Source organism: Pseudophryne corroboree, chromosome 2 (genome assembly GCF_028390025.1).
Source record: "Pseudophryne corroboree isolate aPseCor3 chromosome 2, aPseCor3.hap2, whole genome shotgun sequence".
Classification (NCBI taxonomy): domain Eukaryota; kingdom Metazoa; phylum Chordata; class Amphibia; order Anura; family Myobatrachidae; genus Pseudophryne; species Pseudophryne corroboree.
In genome coordinates this window covers 945812153-945818293 of record NC_086445.1, presented here as the reverse complement: position 1 = coordinate 945818293, position 6141 = coordinate 945812153, and the positions used below count along the sequence as shown (strand labels likewise).

General features: G+C 43.5%; 1 pseudogene; it reads right to left on the bottom strand.

The window, feature by feature from the left end:
* Nucleotides 1–3272: 3272 nt before the first annotated feature.
* Nucleotides 3273–3392, bottom strand: LOC135052410 (5S ribosomal RNA; annotated as a pseudogene).
* Between the last annotated feature and the right edge of the window lie 2749 nt (nt 3393–6141).

Here is a 6141-nt window from a genome sequence, read left to right as displayed (position 1 = left end):
GGTGGAAGGCGCATGCTCTTCACGTCCAGTGTTGGGAAGGTCAGGCATCGCAACCGACACAATTGGACTCTCCTTGTGGATTTGGGATTTCGAAGAACGCACAGTTCTTTGCTGTGCTTTTGCCAGCTTGAGTCGTTTCATTTTTCTAGCGAGAGGCTGAGTGCCTCCATCCTCATGTGAAGCTGAACCACTAGCCATGAACATAGGCCAGGGCCTCAGCCGTTCCTTGCCACTCCGTGTGGTAAATGGCATATTGGCAAGTTTACGCTTCTCCTCCGACAATTTTATTTTAGGTTTTGGAGTCCTTTTTTTACTGATATTTGGTGTTTTGGATTTGACATGCTCTGTACTATGACATTGGGCATCGGCCTTGGCAGACGACGTTGCTGGCATTTCATCGTCTCGGCCATGACTAGTGGCAGCAGCTTCAGCACGAGGTGGAAGTGGATCTTGATCTTTCCCTAATTTTGGAACCTCAACATTTTTGTTCTCCATATTTTAATAGGCACAACTAAAAGGCACCTCAGGTAAACAATGGAGATGGATGGATACTAGTATACAATTATGGACGGACTGCCGAGTGCCGACACAGAGGTAGCTACAGCCGTGAACTACCGTACTGTGTCTGCTGCTAATATAGACTGGTTGATAAAGAGATGTCGTAGTATGTATGTATGAAGAAGAAAGAAAAAAAAACCACGGGTAGGTGGTATACAATTATGGACGGACTGCCGAGTGCCGACACAGAGGTAGCCACAGCCGTGAACTACCGTACTGTACTGTGTCTGCTGCTAATATAGACTGGTTGATAAAGAGATGTAGTAGTATGTATGTATAAAGAAGAAAGAAAAAAAAACCACGGGTAGGTGGTATACAATTATGGACGGACTGCCGAGTGCCGACACAGAGGTAGCCACAGCCATGAACTACCGTACTGTACTGTGTCTGCTGCTAATATAGACTGGTTGATAAAGAGATGTCGTAGTATGTATGTATGAAGAAGAAAGAAAAAAAAACCACGGTTAGGTGGTATACAATTATGGACGGACTGCCGAGTGCCGACACAGAGGTAGCCACAGCCGTGAACTACCGTACTGTACTGTGTCTGCTGCTAATATAGACTGGTTGATAAAGAGATGTCGTAGTATGTATGTATAAAGAAGAAAGAAAAAAAAACCACGGTTAGGTGGTATACAATTATGGACGGACTGCCGAGTGCCGACACAGAGGTAGCCACAGCCGTGAACTACCGTACTGTACTGTGTCTGCTGCTAATATAGACTGGTTGATAAAGAGATGTCGTAGTATGTATGTATGAAGAAGAAAGAAAAAAAAACCACGGTTAGGTGGTATACAATTATGGACGGACTGCCGAGTGCCGACACAGAGGTATCCACAGCCGTGAACTACCGTACTGTACTGTGTCTGCTGCTAATATAGACTGGTTGATAAAGAGATGTCGTAGTATGTATGTATAAAGAAGAAAGAAAAAAAACCCACGGTTAGGTGGTATACAATTATGGACGGACTGCCGAGTGCCGACACAGAGGTAGCCACAGCCGTGAACTACCGTACTGTACTGTGTCTGCTGCTAATATAGACTGGTTGATAAAGAGATGTCGTAGTATGTATGTATGAAGAAGAAAGAAAAAAAAACCACGGTTAGGTGGTATACAATTATGGACGGACTGCCGAGTGCCGACACAGAGGTAGCCACAGCCGTGAACTACCGTACTGTACTGTGTCTGCTGCTAATATAGACTGGTTGATAAAGAGATGTCGTAGTATGTATGTATGAAGAAGAAAGAAAAAAAAACCACGGTTAGGTGGTATACAATTATGGACGGACTGCCGAGTGCCGACACAGAGGTAGCCACAGCCGTGAACTACCGTACTGTACTGTGTCTGCTGCTAATATAGACTGGTTGATAAAGAGATGTAGTAGTATGTATGTATAAAGAAGAAAGAAAAAAAAACCACGGGTAGGTGGTATACAATTATGGATGGACTGCCGAGTGCCGACACAGAGGTAGCTACAGCCGTGAACTACCGTACTGTGTCTGCTGTGACTGGATGATAAATAATGATATAAAAAATATATATATATCACTACTGCAGCCGGACAGGTATATATATTATATAATGACGGACCTGCTGGACACTGTCTGTCAGCAGAATGAGTTTTTTATAGAATAAAAAAAAAAACACCACACAAGTGAAGTCACACGACGAGTGTTTAACTTTTTCAGGCAATCACAATATAGTATACTACTAACTATACTGGTGGTCAGTGTGGTCAGGTCACTGGTCAGTCACACTGGCAGTGGCACTCCTGCAGCAAAAGTGTGCACTGTTTAATTTTAATATAATATGTACTCCTGGCTCCTGCTATAACCTATAACTGGCACTGCAGTGCTCCCCAGTCTCCCCCACAATTATAAGCTGTGTGAGCTGAGCACAGTCAGATATATAATATATACATAGATGATGCAGCACACTGGGCTGAGCAGTGCACACAGATATGGTATGTGACTGTCTTGTACTCCTGGCTCCTGCTATAACCTATAACTGGCACTGCAGTGCTCCCCAGTCTCCCCCACAATTATAAGCTGTGTGAGCTGAGCACAGTCAGATATATAATATATACATAGATGATGCAGGCATGCAGCACACTGGGCTGAGCAGTGCACACAGATATGGTATGTGACTGAGTCACTGTGTGTACCGTTTTTTTCAGGCAGAGAACGGATATATTAAATAAAACAACTGCACTGCTGGTAGTCACTGTGGTCAGTCACTAAACTCTGCACTCTCTTCTACAGTATCAGCCTCAGGTCAATCTCTCTCTCTCTCTCCTAATCTAAATGGAGAGGACGCCAGCCACGTCCTCTCCCTATCAATCTCAATGCACGTGTGAAAATGGCGGCGACGCGCGGCTCCTTATATAGAATCCGAGTCTCGCGAGAATCCGACAGCGTCATGATGACGTTCGGGCGCGCTCGGGTTAACCGAGCAAGGCGGGAAGATCCGAGTCGCTCGGACCCGTGAAAAAAAACATGAAGTTCGTGAGGGTTCGGATTCAGAGAAACCGAACCCGCTCATCTCTAGAATACATTACCATTAAAGTGCATAGTGCAAGATACATTTTAAAGGTGCATGGTGCAAGATAAGTTTCTTACACGTATGAATAATATAAGGTGCAGATTATGTGAATCAGTAATAGTACAGCAGTGATCATTATGACATGCTCATGTAGGCTTTTACAATCAGTTCTGTTACAGTACCTGATCTTCCCAGGTTGTCTCCCTGTTCTGGTACTGATCAGGCCCGACACTGCTTCGCTTCCAAGATCGGGCGAGATTGGGCCTTTCCAGTGTGGTTTGACTGTAATAATTACTACTTACCATACATGTGTCATAATTATACCGTCATATATATATATATATATATATATATATATATATATGTAGGAGAAATGGGATATAAAATTTGTAAAAGGAGAAAAAAAAGAAAATTATTGGTAATGAAAAAAGGGCAGTGGATAAGGAAAAATGGAAAAAAAAATACAATAAATAAATAAAAAGTTACTGTTGCAATCAAGACATAAGGTTTCAGAAATGTTATGGAAAGTCATGGTGGTGACCAGGAGATGGCTAGTAGTGCATGCATAAATGGTCCATTCAGTGGGTGTATGGGTGTATCCAGTGGCGTCAGAAGGTGAATGCGGGGGTGCAGCCCGCACTCAGGTGTCACCCTCGGAAGGGGTGACACCAAAGTTCCGGCTCTCCGAGCGCAGCCAGCATCTCCGGGGAAGCTGGACATAGCTCCAGAGTGAAGAAGAGGACACCCGCGAGGCCACACCCCCTTTAAATAAGGCCACACCACCTTTTCGGGTGGCCGTGGCTCCAGCAGGGGGAGTGGGCGGGGATGTAGTAATGCAGAGTGCGCACTGGGTGTCACCACACCTGGTGACGCCTATGTGTGTATCATGTACCTGTTAGTGTAAGTGACTGCACTCTCAGTACTCATATAGAAGGGCATGGTCAGACAGAGACACTGTCCCTGCCATACGGCCTGTGAAAGTTTCCATGGTGCAAATGATGGTGGCATATAAGGATGTATCAATCAAAATTGGTTGTCCAGATCTTGCATATTCCGCTACATGGATGTGCACAAAGGAAGGAGTTTGTAGAGGCATTTCTATAAACTCGCAGATGAGCGACCGCCAATGGACGGTGCTGCATGCGACACAGAATCTGGCCCTAAGTGTACTTCATGTATACTACTTCATGTATACCTCCCTTTCTACTGTGCATAAGGGGCATCATTTCATTTCAACTGGGCAAAGGTTTTCTTAGCAGAATATTTTACACCCTTTCACCCCCTTAGGAGTTGAATGTCGAAAAATCGCTGCTTAGTGGGTGGTTGCAAATAACTGTCACAGTTTCCAGACCACTCAGCAGGTCACATGTTCCAGGTCACCCAGCTGGTGCACAGGAAGCGTTTTCCAACTGTCAAATGTTCCAGAGCACAATGGTGATGCATTGTAAATGATAAGGAGACGTTTTGCCACATAACTCTGAAATGAAGCAACCAATTACAATGCTAATATTTTTCTGCAAATCTACGGACCAAGATCTTTAATAATAATCAGACAGTGGCATCATAGAACTATGTCACTCATAAGCGTCATCCTTCTGCTATTAACATATATGTATGCATAGGACTTTGAAGATTAAAAACAAAAATGGTATAGCAAACAGAAAAAAAGAAAAACAATATTAATCCACATCAAAATCAGTTGTAATGCAGCTGCACCTGAGAAACATACAGAGGTTCCTCTTCATGCTTACAGTATGGCGTATGTGGCCACAGGCCTTCAGTAGGATCCACAAGTGGTTACGTGCCTCTTCCACCTAATTAATGATCTCTCTAGGGTACTTCTTTAATTCAAATGTAATTAGATACGTAAATCAGTTTGGGTTGAAAGTTATCAAAGGATGAATGTTTCTAAGGATGTCGTCTGTGACTTATACTGGATAATTTTATGATCAATATGCAAGGACTATGAAGTAACTTCAAATCTCATTGTTCTCTTACCTACAGGTAATGAATAGTGGAATAGTGGAACTACAATTACCAGCAAGCTGTATTGCATCTGCTAATTATCACAACTGAATACCATGAATGCATAGATATAGGTAATGAATAGTGGATTTATTATTATTATTATTATTATTATTATTATGATTATTATTAGCAGATTTAAGCAGGTTTTATTATAAGTTATTTGGGGAATGTGTGATGGTTTCATCCCCACGCACCATTTGTTTGTGTAAGTTTTATTGCTTCAAATGGGTTATGGGCTAGGGGTGGGTCCAATCAATGTGCTTACATACACATGTTTGTTGGTCTTGATATTAGTGAGTAGTCTAGCTGAATCAGCTTGACTGACTCAGTTTGGGTTGAAAGTTATCAAAGGATGAATATTTCTAAGGATGTCGTCTGTGACTTATACTGGACTTAAACTGGACGGAAACTGAAATGAAACAGCCACCACTCCTCCTCCTATTCTCATTTTACTACCACTATTTACCCCATCCACACTATGGCCAGGCTGGTAATATCCCCCATTAATACTTGTCTTCCTAATCCTTTATTCTGTCCCTTGGTACCACCTCTATCCTTCTCTCCCAGTCTCCTACATCTCATCCTCTCTCCTCTCCTCCGTCTCCCATCCTCCCCTATGCCTCCCTTCCCTCCTCTTCTGTTTCCCCATTACAATTTACTTCTGCCCCTTCACAGGCTCTCTACCCCACCACTCAACCCTGCTCTCTCCCTCCTCTGCCTGTCACATCACCTCTCCTCCACCACTATCATACTACACTCCCTCCCTGCCTCACTCCAGCAGTCTCCCTTCCAAGCCAAGGACCCAGCACCATCATTACACCCTATATATCCCTTCCTTCCAAATTAATCTTAATGCTACAGCAATCCTGATAATCTCATTCACATCTCTCCCACAAACTCCTGTGCCCTCTGGAATGCCAGATCTGTTTGCAACAAACTGGCCCCCACTCATGACCTTTTCATTTCCAACTCCCTGCATCTCCTGGTCATTACATAAACCTGGATTACTCC